Raw genomic sequence first — 17917 nt, 5'->3', positions numbered from 1 at the left:
ACAATGTGTTAAAATATTAACTTAGTTCAATGCACGGTTACGGCAATAAATTAAAAATTCATGAAAATTAGATACATTTTTGTGATTTTTTTCTATCGAGAAAATTTTAAGATATCGTGTTTTTGCTCAGATCGAATTCTTGGAAATATAATGTAGTAAGTATCTAATGTTAGAAAATGAAACAATTCGGGGCTTATTTTCAAGTATAAAAATGAAAATTTTGGGTTAGTCGCCCTCTTAAACAGCGAAAAATATTATTGTACGAATTCTCAGTATCCAAATCAGTGTCTTGGCATTTTCAGACAATACAATAAATTTAATTTGCAGAAAATCCAATAGAAACTGTCTGCATATTTTATTATATTACACCTAGACAGAAAGGACAAAAATGTAATTTGTGATACACAATGTAATTTAGGCTCAGTTCCAGAGCTGCTGAAAATCACATTTTTTGTTTCACAGTCATAAAATATAATTTTTATCACATAGATAAATTTCTGATTAGGCTAAATTTTCAGGCTCTAGAATGTTACAAATGACATAACATTATGAATAATTATAATGTTTGAATAAAAATATTATAAGGTGACGCCGCGTTAGAGTAAAAAACCTTGTTGGATATGTTTTAGATTGCTTGTTTTCTATGAGAGGTCGGCCCGGCCTCTTATAGAAAACAAGAAATGGAACAGCAAGAAATGGAAAGGGCGTAAGTGACAAAATTGTTTTTAAAACCATAAATATATTTCATATAAGCTATGGGCAAATTAAAGTGTATGCTTGAACAAATCTATGTATAAATTTTGGAAGCTTAAATCACTCTCCTCTGTTGACAAAATTAGAATCCCTTTTTTTTACAGAGGTCTTTTTGATTGATTATTCTGTGTTATAAAAGTTGATCAATCGTGTTATATTATGGGTAATTCAAAGACAAAGACATGATGAATACTGACAATGAACTTTAATTTCTTAGCTTTAGTAATTTCTGAGAAAAATCGATATCGCTACAGCCAAATTATCAAAGCGTCGCCTTGTCATTTGATGTTATCACTGTGCGGAATAACATTATGTTTAAAGTACATTGAAACATAATAACGTTTTGTAGACCACCAAAATAAATAAAAAACTTAATTATAGTGCAAAAAGTTTAAGAATACCGAGCTTTTAAGCTAGCTTTTAATAGCTTATATCGCGGGATTTGAGCGCGGTGACCGAATCAAGAAATTCCGTAACGAAAAACACCTAACATTCGTCTTTCGTCGTTTCAGTTTGGCAGACTTCGGCTCGGTGTTTTTTTGCGTGCGAGTTGCGACTAGACGTATGCGAATTATAATTGCATAAGTTGTTAAAAAATGCTATACCACTATACTACGGCAGTCCCCGAGTGCCACATGTTTTTTTTTATTATTGCCAAAATGATTTTGACTTTGCCGTAGTAGGAAACCATGAGATGTTGACGAAGAGCATGACAGTGTTTCGTGCGGGAATTACAAGTTGCGTCGTAAAGCTGACCAGAAATGGCGGCGACATTACAATTAACGTCCAGATAGAGAGCATCAAACAACACTAGCATTAGGGAGACTGTACACGATACCGTATACACTTATTATCCTTACTAATATCCTCACTTATATAATATTATAAATGCAAAAGTATTTCAGCCTGTCTGTCCGTTTGTCTGTTACCTCTTCACGCCCAAACCGCTGAACTGATTTTGCTGATATTTGGTATGGAGATATTTTGATTCCCGAGAAAGGACATTCAAGTCCCAACCGCGTAAAAGTATTGTGATCTACTCAATATCTGTGTCCAATAAATTTAACCAAGGAGCTAGAACAAGACAATAATATAACATAACATAAACAATGATATAATAATAATTATTATACAAGATGTTAGTGTAAACACCGTTATAATTGAAACCATCAAATGGGCCCGTCAAAATGAACAACTTTTTCTATGAGAACAATGCCCGGATCTTGTCAACAATGTCTTCATACCCATACAAATTGCCGGATATGGGTATGAAGACGGCATTTTTTTTGAGTTCCCAGCATTGTTCTTATAGAAAAAGTTGTTCATTTTGACGGGCTCATTTGATGGTTTCGAGCAATGAGTTTCTAAAATACTAGAGTAGCAATGTCTTACAAAAGATTCTCAGAAATGCGTAACCACTTTTTTGTTCAAAAGACAATGTCAAGTCATATATTCGTTATGTCATTATGTATGTGAGATATGCCTGCAGGCATCTTCGAAGTGGCAACGCGTTGCTACCGTAAACTTCCAATCTAGTTACGTTAGTAACATAGAATATCATTGGTTTCGAGGATAACGGTGTTTACACTAACACACTGTATAATACACATATTTTTATAACATATTTCAAATGTTATAATTTACTTATAACATTTGGGTTTGGGTTAGTTCCCGAACCGGTGGTAGGCCTCATGTAGACGCGACGTTCTAAAAGTGTTAACTTTGTTAACCTATTTAGAAATAAATATTTTCTTTTTGATGATTTTTGATTTTGATTTTATTCTAACTCCATGGTCAAATTTACGCTTGCGAAGTGCTCCGAAAATCGCTCTAAAAAAAGATAGAGTTGAAACCTTAATTTAATTTCTTATGTTTAACTTTATACCAATAGTGATGACTCCCATCATACCATATATTAGTTAAAATATCTAAAATCTATAATAAAATATCTTTCGCGAAAGGCTAAAAAAAGTTCTTTGAATACAACCTCGCTACAAAAAACATGCAAGAAGGACAAATTTAATTTGACTTCAACAAATACTTTTAAAATGTTTCTTAAGGTTATTTATGTGCTTCAGGCTAAGTGTATTTAACTTTTTAATTAATTTATGTCCACGCCGCTTAACCTGGGGGCGCTAACAAAGATTTATACAACAATATAAATGCGAGAAGTGTTTAGCACACATTTTCAGGAAAAATTTACTCACCTTTAATAAAATGGGCTCTTAAACGACATAATACAATTCTTTGATAAAAAAAAAACAAACGTGCCATGAAGCTCAATTTTTTGGATAGAAAAACTTTAACTTTTATGATTTAGAGGTGAGAATACAAAATTGGTATAACACTGACCATACTGTTTATATTGAATGTATACATTAAGCATAATTTGCAGTATTGTTTCAATTGAAATTAATTTTACCTGTACCCATAGGTCGTACTTTTTTGTTATTTGACGTAAAAAACATCTGAAATTATAGCATAGTCTTTATAATTTCAGATATTATTCACGCCAAAAATAGTGTGTGTGTTAGTCTCAAAAAAACTTTTCTTCCTTTGCTATTCATTTACGTGACGATTCTTGAAAAAGATGAAAACTTCAAAACTTAATGTAGCTTATAATTTTATTATTTACTTAACAAGTAAAGAAAACAATAAAGTTTCTAGACTATATGTAAATATTTTGATTCTATGCTTGATTGCGTTTAGCCAATTTAAAACAATATTATTTAAGGTTACTAGTACTACTTACTGATTTAACATTCTTTTAAAACAATGACCTTTGTGTGGGCTCTAAATAAATACGTGAAATTAGTTTATTTCCATCGCTGTTTACTCCATGTTAATCAGTGAAACAAAAATCTAGCAATATAATTTTGTTTCACTAACGAATTTGCTAGTAGTATCTACTTATTTACCTTGTATTTCCTTTCAGAGATGCTGTTGGTGGCATTGTTCCCGCTCTTACGTCAAGTGATGAGCACCATGAGCTTGTGGTAGGCCTGGAGACCTCCACAATCCACATATTTGACAAATGTCCCTAATCCGCCGGGGACGCGTAAAGCATTTCTCCAGGTAAAACAACCAAGTAACAGGTTTTATAAATCATTACCCGACCACGTAAAAGACACAAAATACTGAAAACATTGCATGTGTCACGGGTCACCTACGGCATCACTATTCACTAATCACTACTAATCAATCGACACCTCTTTTATAAAAGTCGGACCGGTAGATAAGCCGCTACGAGGACATATTATGCATACTATCAGAGAAGCTGATTCATAGGCAGATGGCGGACCTACGTAATTTGGTAGCTTTATGTAGAACCCCAGCCGACAGTTCACGACTAATATTGACAATTTGACATAACTCGACCGAATGACGTAGGCCCGCTGAATCAATTTCTTCGATGGTACCTACATTAGCTATGTCCACACTCTGCAATTTCATCTTCAATTTCCGTCATCATCTTTTTATTCATCTTTCGTTTGGCATATTCAATAATTGAATGCGTCAAAATCCACCCGCGTTGGAAATAAAAGTGTCATAGCGTCGCGGGCGTGCCTCACGTGCGATTTTGACTGCGCTATAACGCATGCCCTTGATGAACAAAAAAAGGCACAGTGTGGACAAAGCTATAGACTGACAAAATCACCCCTTCTTTTGGCATCGCCGAGTTCCTTTGAAAGGCCTTGTATTTTCGAGCCGTTAATGTCAAATCTTGACAGTGTACAGGGTTCTTAGATCGTCAAGTTTGAGTCTATGCCAGCAAATCATCGTAATTCAACATGGCGGCCATAAATAGTCCGGAGTGATTACGCGCCCGTGGCGGCCGATACATATGCCCGATTCAATTAATTTCGTCGTTAATTATATCGCATGTATTTTAATGACGTGCCTTTGAAATTGTATATCGACTATGCCAGGGCCAACGGGGCCAGAAGATTGCGTTTAATAAAATAAGAAAGCTCGGCCTACAGTTTGCAGGCTTTAAAGTAACACAATCCATAATCCATATCTATACTAATATTATAAAGCGGAAGAGTTTGTTAGTTTGTTTGTTTGTTTGAACGCGCTAATCTCAGGAACTACTAGTCCATAATTATATCCATTACATCCATCCATTATAATATTATAAATGCGAAAGTCTGTCTCTCTGTCTGACTGTCTGCCTGACAGTTTGTCTGTTACTTGTACATGCTCAAACCGCTGAACCGATTTTACTGTTTGGTATGGAGATACATTGAGTCCCAACTTCCAGGAGAGACGGTTGCGGAGACAAATTAGGCTTCAGTGAAAACTGGTTTTGGTATAATGTGTGAAATTACGAAAAAAATATAATAATAGTTTGCCTGAAAATTAAAGGTCAACCTCCTCTAAAATATATCAAAGCCTCGCTCGGTCGAAAAACAGCCTTCCTTTGAGGCTTTTAAGCGTATTCCTACAACGTAATAATGACAAAACAGCGTTTGCCCGCTTATCATAATATTTTAAAATCATTCACCAATACACTATCAGAGCAATTATTTCTTAGGCAGATGACGTACCTACGTTATTTGGTCCGATTATGTTAAGAGGATGACTAACGCAAAAAATCAAACATCATTCTTCTCTCTTCACACTCACGCCCGTTTTTCATATGCCAGGTGAAAAAGGACGACGCGGAATCATCGCCAAGTTAGTTTTTTATTAACCTTCAAGCGGTCGCGCGGCGGCGAATAGACTCCCCTCAATACATTTTCGTTGATTATCGATATTTCTCGATGAATCCGTATCATTCTCTCAGTAGCTTTTCATAATTTATCTATCTACCAAATAAATAGCTTACACTTACTTTCGGCACCCCCTTTGCAGCAAGGAGCTCAATTGTTTTGGTCTCGGCGACGGCGTCGAAAAGACTCCGTGCGCCTCTCTTATAATTTTATATGTAGTTTTCATATAATTGAGGCAAATGCAATGTTTATTTATAACACTAAGTCGTCGTTGACTGATAGCATCGAGTGTTATTGCTAGATGAAGAAAAATTTTGAACTAGGATAAGAAAATTCCGATCACTTTTTCTGTCGCTGTTCACACAAGATAAGCTACTTTGAATCACCGGATTTTATAACTAAGTTTTTACTAAAAATACATTTAATTTTCTGAACTGATTACTTTTAAAACGAATAATAATTAAATTTATGAAATAATAAATTATGGTAAATAAAAGTGTTTTGTTTCCCAAATTCACCTACGATGTCTTTTAGGTTACGCGCGACCACTGCCGTTACAAAAAGGTGCGCGCCCGCTTGAAGGTTAATAACTCGATAAATACACAACATTTTAAAATCCGCTAGGTCAGTTTCTCAATGATAGAATTTTATACAATGTGTTAAAATGTTATTAATTTAGTGTAATGCACGGTTATGACCATATAATATGAAAAATTCGTGAAAATTAGATGCATCTTTGTGATTTTTTTCTATCGAGAAAATTTTATATATCGTGTATTCGGATCCTCGGAAATAAAGAAAAAATAAAAAAAATAAACAATTTGGGGCTTATTTTCTTCAAGTATAATAATCGGCCAAGTGCGAGTCGCCCAAGTCGTCAGACTCGCGCACGAAGGGTTCCGTACCGTTATAGAGAAAAAAATGTTTTTTTGTATAGGAGCCCCCCTTAATTATTTATTTTCTTTTAATTTTATTGTTAAATATTAAGTACGAATATAATTAAATATTTTGTGAATATTTCAAGTGCCTATCTGTTGTCATTATGGATTACGATTTACGAATAAAAAAAGACAAAAAAAAATCACGTTTGTTGTATGAGAGCACCCCTTAAATATTAACTTTATTTTGTTTTCAGATTTTGTTGTTATAGCGGCAACAAAATACACAATCTGTGAAAATTTCAGAAGTCTAGCTATAGCGATTCTTGAGATACAGCCTGGAGACAGACAGACCGACAGACAGACAGACGGACAGACATCGAAGTCTCAGTAATAGGGTCCCGTTTTCTTCCCTTTGGGTACGGAACCCTAAAAATTGACAATTTTGCTTTATCCGCCCCCTTAAGTCAATATTATTTATTAGCCGTGCTCGATATTATTCGGCCAAATAAGGCAGGTCTGGCCCTTTGAATCGATTTCTCTAATAGAACCCAAATGAAATAGTTACAGTAGTAGTACTGCTAACAAGTTATAACATTTTTACATTTTAATGAGACACCGGTGACCTCGCCCACTCTACCTTGGGTATATTTAAATTCACCCTACAAATTGAACATTTCTACGAAATGAAATGTAATATAAATAGTCACTGTTTTTCCAACTATTCGTATTTTATGTTAGTATTTAATATTATCTGGTTCTATTTACTATCTACTAAGAAACATTTATACCTATTCCCGAAGTACAAGGTACAAACAAATCATTATTTAATTACAAGCTTGTAATTTAATGATGATTATATACTTTTGCTTATATATATATATATATATATATATATATATATATATATATATATATATATATATATATATATATATATATATATATATATATATATATATATATATATAATTGGAATCTCGGAATCGGCTCCAATGATTTTCATGAAATTTAGTATATAGGGGGTTTCGGGGGCGATAAATCGATCTAGCTAGGAATCATTTTCAGAAAATGCCTTCTTATTCGTGTTTTATCGATAATCGATAAACTGAAAAATATGACTCTTCCTGACATCTATTGGCGAATAATAATACTATTTTGTTAGCAACTAATTGTTTTAACGACCAGCAGATGGCGTTATTAAGTAACACGAAGTCAATGAGCAAAGCTCGGTCATCCAGGTACTTATAAACTTAAATACAACTTATTCTAAAATGCTAAGACATCTCAGAAGCAAATTTGATCTAGAATAACTTATCATTACCCTATTACATAATAGCACCTTCATATTTCCTTTTTTCCTCAAAAATTACAATAAAATATTAGGATAGTGATGAGATAGTTTGCTCTAGATCAAATTTGTTGTTTCATAAAAATGAATGACAATAATAGGACCTTTCGATCGCGGAAAAACGAGACACAATAGCTTATCTATTGTTATCGCGGCCGGATGTGGCCGCTTGGGGCTTCATGAAATGTAGTAAAAGCACTTGAAGTTTACTTTACTTACGTTTACTTTGAAGTATGTTTTACCTTACCGCAAAATAATTGTATCCCTTTGACTTTAAATTATCGCAATAAAAACACGTCGCGTCGGCATGACGTAGCAGTGTTGCCATTAAACAGATTTATAATTATTTAATTAGCGCAACTTTGGCAACACTTCCCGTATTATCCCATTAGTGGTTCATGCCAGATTTCCCCCCGAATTTCATGGACAATTACAAGTATTTCCAGGCTCTATCTAAAATTGAGATCGGCGATACTGCCAAATATGTCCCATTGGATTAGATGGGATCTTGCCACTGGAGCTTACCGATCCCATTACGCAATAAATACTATTAAAATACTTATGAAATAGGATAGATCAATGCACAAAGCTTGTACTATCAGAGAAGTTGATTCGTAGGCTGATGGCCTGCTTAATTTGGTCGCGTTCGCGTCGACAGATCATAACCAATATTGAATTGACATAATTACTAGCTAAAAGCCGAGCTTTGTGAGGGCTCGCGTCATTACACCTTGACTGACTGAATATGATAACACATCTACATATAAATAAAGATATGTTTAAGCAAAAATTAATAGGCGTGATAGTTTTTCCGTAAAATGTACCACAAAATGTACATGTTGTGGGATATATTAATCCGACACACGTGATAATAGGACCACATGACATAGGCCCGTCAACAGCTGCGTATGAATCAATTTTTTCCATGTTTCTGCTTGAGTAGATAAAAGCAAACTATATGAAAGTATTTTGATGGACACAATAAATTATCTCCTTATTCACACTGCGATAAGGAGAGAAAGGCATACCAAATAATATTCTGAATGCTCTATAACATTATCGTGATTAAGGACAGAAGGAAAGCAATATTATATTGTTTTAGGAAAAGTCTCAACTAATAAGACGCTGAGAGGTCTAACTATAATCACATTTTGATTAGTGATAGTACATATTATTTTGATTTGGGACAAGTGGATAAAGTCACTTTATATAATAGTAAACAAAGATTTGTTCCTCTATTCACTGTTTTGTCTAAAATAACGTACTGAACTACCTAATAAGGTGAGCATATCTGATACGCTGTTGCACATACATTTATTAATTAGAAATTATGCCCCAGTGTGATGTGTGTGGAAAGAAAACTATTAATTTTGAGTTTAGACAGGTCCATACAAAATTCGTAATTTTATAGGTAATAATAGTAACTAAACATTAATTGTCCCCCGATTCACCGTTTTGTCTAGAATAAAGTGCTCTCCAAATACGTCGTGCATATTTGATAGCCTGTTGCACATACCTTTATTAATTAGAAATTGCGCTCCAGTTTCGGAGGAAAACTATTAATTTTGGCGCACTTCCTGAATTATTGATTTGCTCCGGCTGTCAGGGTGTTTCGGCGATTCATCCCACCCTCATTACTAGGTAAGGAGTTAGCTGTCGAGGATCATGAATACAAATATTATTATCAGCGATGAACTGAATAATTTTAGAACATAATATTCTATCTATTCTATTATTATTGCTCGGCTGTTTGTGAGAATTCTAATTTTAGTCAAAGGAAGTCAAAGGAAGGCACGAAGGCCCGTAATTTACGTAACACATAAATTACGGGGACATCTAGTATCATATTTTAATATAACTCATTGTCATGTATTTTAATATAACTCATCTATTCTTTACTAAAAGAAAATTCTCAGCCACTTTAAGGACCTAAAAATTCCTACTTAGATATAACATGTTTTAAGACGAAAACAATCTTAATTCGTATCGTAATAATATTATATTTTTTGAATAGCGCTATAATAATAATAATAATAATAGCTCTCCACACCCGTTTCGGTGACGGTGGCCGGTTTCATTGAAACCAGGCCAGCTACGCAGGAGTAATTTCATAGTGCCCAAATGTGTGCGCAGTACACAAGAGCACTCTCTATTCCTTTACTCTCATAACCCAGTGGGACGGACAACCGACACGACTGGCGAGTGATCAGGCGCAGGACCGACTTTTTACATGCCCATCCGACGCATGGATCATCTTACTTGTCATACAATCAGGTGATCAGCCGGCATTGTCCTAACCAAACTTGGAAATAACATGTTTCCAACGCGGGAATCGAACCCACGACCTCCGAGTCAAGAGCCGCGCTCTATACCACTAGACCACGGAGGCGAATAGCGCTACATAATAAGTGACTGAAGAGTTCTTTTGGGAAAATCTTACGAAAGCATGAGATTAGTACGTAAGCGAAATTCGCGAGAAAAAGTTGATTCAGAATGTTGCAGAATATCACTTTTATTGCTTTATATTGCACTAGATGACACCTGCAACTCCGTTGCGCCAAAATTTGTTTATCGAGCGGGAACCGTACATTTTTCCAAGATAAAACTATCCTATGTCCTTTCTCGGGACTCAGAGTATCTCTATGCCAAATTTCAGCAAAATCTGTTCAGCGGTTCGAGCGTGAAGAGGTAACATACAGAGTACAAACAGACAGACAGATAGATTTTCGCATTTATAATATTAGTATGGATTCTCGTACCTAAGCAATTTGCTAAGTACTAATGTTGGAATGGAATTGGATGGAAGTTTAAGCTCTGAGTAAGTACTTTTTATCGAAATAGTACAGTGATTTGGGCTAATGTATAGCCAGGTATAAGTGGTATGAGTGGTATAATATACTAAGGGAACTTTTATTTAGGCATTAATTTTGATGGCATTCGTCAGATATATTTAGGAGTAGGCGCGGTAAAATAATATAATTATTACGGTTAATATTCATTATTGTCTTGCCTAAATTGCCCCGGGCAGCAAAGATTGGGGGGCGGCTGGAGGCCACCTCCCAATCTTTTGCCGCTTTCTTCACCACCGCGTGCGCCACCGGTGGCCCACCGCGCTACCCAGTCAACGTTGTTTCGCAGAATTATATTATCTGTTGTTAAAAGACTTTGAGGCGTCCCTTGTCGCCAGGGACCTCGGCGTGACTTCTCACCACTGCCACTTCAATTTAACAAAGTTCCGTAGAACTCGTATTGCGGTTAAAACCTATGTGACCATGAAAATTATTACCTATTTTTGCGTGGAGGGAGGCAAATTGGGATTTTTCTCCCCCCTTTTTAAAACGTAGATCCGGGCCTGGTTGTAAATAGATACTGTAAAATTTTTATCAATATTACAAAGTACTATTTTCAATGTTGTGGAAAAGAAATCTTATACAGTATGTTCAAATCTAGAAAAAAAAAAGAAAAGTCTGTAGTTAGAAGCTACAATAACTTTTGTCCCGTCCAGATAAAAAGGCTCCGGAGTCGCTATTCAAACAATATTTTTTGCGAATATTCCAGAAGTTTTGCTGACGGCAGAGCAAACAGCCAATGTGTGCTGGACTTTGCAGGTATCTGTTATTTTGTTGGCGTGCGCGAAAAGGGAATTTTTAAAAACCCCTAAAATGGATGCTTATTTTTTAACTCGTGAAAAATGTAAGTGTGGCATTAAAGTTTTGCTATCGTTTCTATCGTCATGGTATCTTTGGTTTATCATAAGGGTAGGCTTATCGGAAACATAAAAAACCTAATAAGTACAAGGATTTGTTACGTTGCAATTCCTCTTTAATGCTTCCGTGGATCTTGTACATTATGCTAGAATATTAATAAGATACGATTCCTCTCCCGCGGCCGTTTTGCCGGAATAAGAATATTATATACAGTAGCGTAACTTTGCGGTTTCCTTTAAATGACACACGCGCAATCATTTTCTCCTTGTACAACACATGAACATCATTAATTTGATGCGATTGTATGAAAGGTGTACTGTTTTTTGTGTATTTGCATTCCTAGGCTCGATTAATATGCATCCGCGCAAACGAGCGGTTCGGCCGCTATACCGTGAGATGAGAAGCAAACGTATGTAATTATATTTTATTTATGCAACAGTGGCTAGTTATCGCGCTGTCATATTTACATACAATTGCCTGTAATCATTGAACAGTGTAGGCGCCAAACCGCGCGTTGGGTGTGGGACGTACGAATCGAGCCTATAGTTATCTGAAATCACGAATATGTGTGCGTGCGCCGATTCAGGCGGTCTAGTATGAAGATGAGTTACTCTATACAATATTTACATGGTGGTATCGCTTTGCCGGAATAAATTACTTCTATCGTCAATGAATAGAGGAGCGTTTAATTGCTGTTGCATTTTCATGTGCTCGCACTTCGTTAACTAAATAAATAAACATGAATACGCCCGTAAAGGCTTTTGATAAGGCACACTACATGGTGTTACAAAATGTTGCTCTGTTTTTGTATGTAAAGTTACCCGCACTTCTATACTTGATGTAATGCTTCTTGCTACAGTTCTTGTCATTAATTCATTTGAAAATAATACTGCTGTTAGTAAAACATGTCACGAAAATTGTCATTTTTGGAATAAAGGAGAGCATTTAACAATTTTGTAATAAATATATTAAAATAACGTGGAATAAGTGCAAAGAAGGTGTATAATTATTTTATTTAAATGAAAGGATACACGTTTATTCGGCTAATTTCACTGAATAATATTATGTAATGGCTATAGCTTAAGCCGTACATGGAGAATTTACTCAAAATCCTTTCAGTAGTTCTTATTTAATTTACATAATAAGAAGTATTCAGATCTGATATAAATAAAAATGAAGTTTAATTTTTTTTAGTCTTGCCAAAACTCAAGAACGACTGAACTGATTTGGCTTATTTTTGTCTTTATTTTCGTGGAAGTTCAGGGAAAGTTTATATTAGGAGGAAAATGATACCAGGTTCACCGGGTCATCTTGTTTAATATAAAAGGGGTTCATTTTTTGAACATCCTTTGCAACAATGTAAGGAAATATACCGCCGTACCCCGATCCATATAAAGATAGGTAAACCTGAAATTGGAAGAGGCAAAATTAGTCCCGTTGAAAGGTTTCCTCTGCGGCATTTACAACAAATGTATCTGTAGCCAATACGAGTCCCTCATAATCATTATCAACGCGATTACTCCAGGTGGATGAAAAATTATACAACGATATGGCCCAATAGTGTATACTGTTTAAAATTATTATATTTAACTAGATTTCGGGATTGAAACTATCTCCTGTCTTTTCCTGGGACTCAAAGTATCTGCAAACCAAATTTCATGAAAACTAGTTCAGAGGTTTAAGCGTAATAGGGTAACAGACAAGCAGACTTAAACTTAAAGAAATGAAAAAAAATCTTACTAAATTAATCAAGGAGACATGATTCAAGAAATGATTGGTATTAACTACTGTCATTCTTCTCACGTGAGCCTTTATTTTAAACAGGTTAACCTACGAATAATAAAAACTAATAAACTCCTATACTATAACCGTTTTAAATTTGGTTCCTTTCGAACTGTCACGCCAGCCTGAATCCGCTCAAGGCCACCTAAATATTGCAAATGTATGGAAAATGTGTACCTGGGACCTGGGTACACACTTTTGACAAGTATTGTAGCACATATTTTTTGACGGAGTTACTTTTCCTTGGTTTTTATTATTCGTCTCTACGAATAATAACTAACTTACCAACATCCTAAGGAAAGCGCAAGAAAGAGTATTACATATAGCCTTTCTACAGGCAAGTTTATCCTTATAATTCAAATTCGCAACGCATTTAAATACCAATATTGGTCATGCTTATAGCATAAAACTTTTATCAACGATTAGATGACCCAATGAACTCTTACTATCACTTTCCTCGAAATATAAACCTTCCCTGGACTTTCACGAATATTTCAAGACTAAAATTAGCCACATCGGCTCAGCCACTCTCGAGTTTTAGCGAGACTAACAAAGTTTATAACTCTTTTTAAATTCTATAGATTCGCATCTGAACGCAATTAAAAACCCATATTTATCATGCTTATAGCATAAAGCTCTTATCAACGATTTATCTGTAGCTGCGACGGCAAAAATGAAATTACAGGAGTCGTTACGATGGGATGGTGCTGGCCTCGGTAACGGCCACTAAAGCTAATTACTGAGCTCCCAAACTGAGCGATAATTTAGATTGCATCGTTACCCTGTTCGGCGATAAACACTTTTTGCCGGGATTAGATGAGTGTGTGGGATCTTGATGGTAGTTTTTGACACGTCTTTGGACTGATTTATTTATTAAACAGCATGACTGGTGAGACATGTTCAATACTCTAGGACGTGATAATATTTGGCTTCTATATTAGTTAAAAAAAAATCAATTGATCACTAAGTAAATGTAGCTTAAAGTTAAATAATTATTTACCCAACGCATGGACATCGCGCGCGGGAGGGGTAGCGCGTTACTTAAGTGTCCATGATTCATTTATTTAAAGGGAAATTTGGTCAAAAATTATGTACCTATTTTATTACATAATTATAATGAGAATCGAGCACCGAGTACTCTCCTTAAGTATTGATCATGTTTCACCAGTCATACTGTATACTCTTAATTATTGTTATTAATTATACTGACCCGTGAAGTAAAAAATAATAAAAAGTATTACACTTAACTCATAAATTTTCAATCTTATAAACATTCCCTTGAATTCCACGAATATTTCAAGACTAAAATTAGCAAAATCGGTTTAGCCGTTCTCGAATTTCAGCGAGTCCCTAAACTAATAATTTTTCCCTAAGCTCCGTTTCAATTCATTTTGATCTCCTTATAAATAGAGCGGCTTACCATTAATTTAAATGGTACATCACATGTGCATCGTGAAATCAAGATATCAAATAATGATTGCACTTAAATATTCCGGTTTTGTTACTTTTGTTAAAATTCAGATCAAAATTAATAATATTTCTAATTAATCCTCTGACACCAATAATAAAACTATAATGTATAAAAATGATAATATATGAATAAATCTATGTAATAATATAAAATACAGTATCAACATCAATAGTCTGGCAATTATAGCTCGTAATTTACTTCTGTTAGTTCGCTAGTTCAATATGTATTCGGGTACTAACTATGTTAGGAAGATCGTCTCTAACGCTTGCTTAATAATAGTTATGAACATTAGTGTATAACTTGGGATGTTTAGATGTTTGGAAACACTTCGTAACATCTAGTTATAGTATATTAGATAAATATTCTCATACGTGGGAGAGCCATGCTTCGGCACGAATGGGCCGGCTCGACCGGAGAAATACCACGTTCTCACAGAAAGCCGGCGTGAAACAGCGCTTGCGCTGTGTTTCGCTGAGTGAGTGAGTTTACCGGAGGCCCAATCCCTTACCCTATTCACTTCCTACCCTCCCCTATTCCCTTCCCTTCCCTAAACTCCCCTATTACCCTATTCCATCTTAAAAGGCCGGCAACGCACCAGCAGCTCTTCTGATGCTGCAAGTGTCCATGGGCGACGGAAGTTGCTTTCCATCATGTGACCCGTTTGCTCGTTTGCCCCCTTATTTCATAAAAAAAAATCTGATAAAGTAATAATAAAATGATACAAAGTCTGACTTAAATTATGGCGCTGAAAAACCAATATTGGGTTAGGCCTGAGCGTACCACCTCGATTGGGCAAAGAAATTGATACGTAGTTAGATGGGCACACCCGTGATATTTGGAGATATTTATTTGACGACCTCTGTGGCTCAGTGGTTGAGCGTGTTGTCAGCGCTCAAGCCGGGGGTCGCGAGTTCGACGGAACAAAAAGTTTTCAATGTTTCCGTGTCATGTAATATAATAAAAATCTTAAATGTATAGTTTAAAAGTATTAAACATATTTCCGTTGTCTGGTATCTGTAACATAACGTAGCACGGGGCCAGGCTGACGTGGTGTGAATAATCCATCTAAGATATTATATTATAATATAATCGGTCGGGCTATGTCAAGTATTAATCATCGTGACTTAGCTTGATAGCCTGACCAAATAACGTGGATCCGCCATTTGCCCAAGAATCAATTTATCTTATGGTACCTTTTACATTGGGCCATGTAGGCGAAGAGCAATCTGCACATTTGAATGCAATGTCGAGTGAAAACAATTGGCAGTTCTTACTTTTTTGCACAAAATATTTATTTTTATATAAATAAAGATTGTTAGTCTGTTTGTCAAAAACGTGCAGTGGCTATTTGACGTTCTGAAAAGCCTCAGGCTATAGGGCTTTGAAGCCCGCGCATAGTATTTGTTAAGTTTTCCATTGATGAAAGTTACAGAGAGTTTTTTATAAAATATTGATATATTTTAAAGCTTTAGAATTTCGAAACTGCAAACACAGGACTGCAGTCTATGACGTAAATTTGCAAAATATTATATTTACTGTGTAAAGTATTGTACATGATACTTTTCTAAGTACCTTATCTTATAATATCTTTAAACGAGAAAATGTAATAATTTAGAAAATGTCTTTTTATTCGTGTTTTATCGATAATCGATAAATTGAAAAATATGACTCTTCCTGACATCTATTGGCGAATAATAATACTATTTCGTTAGCAACTAATTGTTTTAACGACCAGCAGATGGCGTTGTTAAGTAACACGAAGTCAATGAGTGTTTGCTATACCGAGCAAAGCTCGGTCATCCAGGTACTAATACTATTTAATTAGGATTCATAATATTCAAATGAATTGATAATATTATTGTAAATAATGGGCCAAGTGCAAGTCGGACTCGCGCAAGAAGGGTTCGGTGCCGTTATAGAGCAAAAAATTGTGTTTTTTGTATGGGAGCCCCCTCAAATATTTATTTTATTTTGTTTTTTTTTGTCTAGCCACAGCGGTTCTTGGGATACAGCCTGGAGAGTGGAGACAGACAGACAGACGGACAGACATCAAAATCTGAGTAATAGGGTCCCGTTTTTACCCTTTGCGTACGAAACCCCGCACATATACAGTTTGCATGGTCGCGCCATGCCGTCTGTAATGCGCCGCAGACTCGATCACACAAAAAGTGTGCCGTCTGCGATCTCCCTAAAAAGTATAAGTACAAGAAAAAGTTACAATATTGCAAATGACGGGCTGCACATTATTTTAGATATCCAAAGCCAAGTATAATGTTACAAATAAGTTATATAATTAGTTTCAGCAGGTTCTGAAATTATTTTAAACTTTGTATCATTCACATAGTTACATCTAAGTAGTTTCAATAATGGGGATTGTCCATTTTTTTTAAATTTTGCTCATTATAAAAACATTTCGAGGAATAAGGTCAGTGATCGTTTTTCTGTATATAAACGAAAAAAATACCCATTAGTTACTTATGTTTTTGGACAAATATGTTTAACCTTTATTTGACCTTCAATGGCGTTAAATTAGCAATAAATTCGACCAACATTACGTTTCGAACTTTTGGTAAGCTTCTCGTATCAGCTTTCACATAATGAGAACTTGCATTTGACGAACCAGCCATTATAAATAAGATTGAAAGGAAATTTAAAACATACTGCAGAGGTCAATTATTGGCCGCCGATGATGACGTCAGAGCGAAACTTTAAAAATTTATCGAGAAAAAACTAGCCAATGGATTTCAAAATTATTTAATTTATATCCTTAAAATACCCTATTTTAACGAAAAAAAAAAGTATAAGTATGTGGTTTTTTTTTGGACAATGCCCATTAGTCAAGTGCATGATAATTGATCACACCTCCACAACAACCATATTATTTGTATGAATACAATTTGCTATTTTGAGCTACTCATTTCATCAATTGAGTGGTTAATAGCTATAAAAATATAAATTAAGTATTTTAGTAAAGGTAAAATATTTTTGTGAATATTGCAAAATATATTTTACAGTTGCAGTGAATGATGTAAATACATTGATTTTAAAGTCAATCCTGAATAAGCATGACAATGCAATGCATAAAATATTACATTAAAATGGCTTCCATATTTTAAACAAAAAGCCACCCGTCACCGCTGCATATATTTACTGTGGTTCTAGAACCATCGATAATTTTAAACTTTAACAACTTTAACAACCATTGATGACTTCCAATTTTAAATGGAGAATGCTTTGTTTATTATTCACAACCAATTTTA

General features: G+C 35.0%; 1 long non-coding RNA gene across 1 annotated transcript; it reads left to right on the top strand.

Moving 5' to 3' along the window:
- The first annotated feature begins 1200 nt into the window (after nt 1–1200).
- On the top strand, nt 1201–17025 carry LOC121727038. The gene is made up of 3 exons (XR_006035613.1): nt 1201–1296; nt 2923–2926; nt 17013–17025. It is a non-coding gene; the product is annotated as an uncharacterized LOC121727038 (long non-coding RNA).
- The last annotated feature ends 892 nt before the right edge of the window (nt 17026–17917 follow it).

The sequence above is a fragment of the Aricia agestis genome, chromosome 5 (genome assembly GCF_905147365.1).
Source record: "Aricia agestis chromosome 5, ilAriAges1.1, whole genome shotgun sequence".
Classification (NCBI taxonomy): domain Eukaryota; kingdom Metazoa; phylum Arthropoda; class Insecta; order Lepidoptera; family Lycaenidae; genus Aricia; species Aricia agestis.
This window is presented reverse-complemented; position numbering and strand designations above follow the sequence as displayed.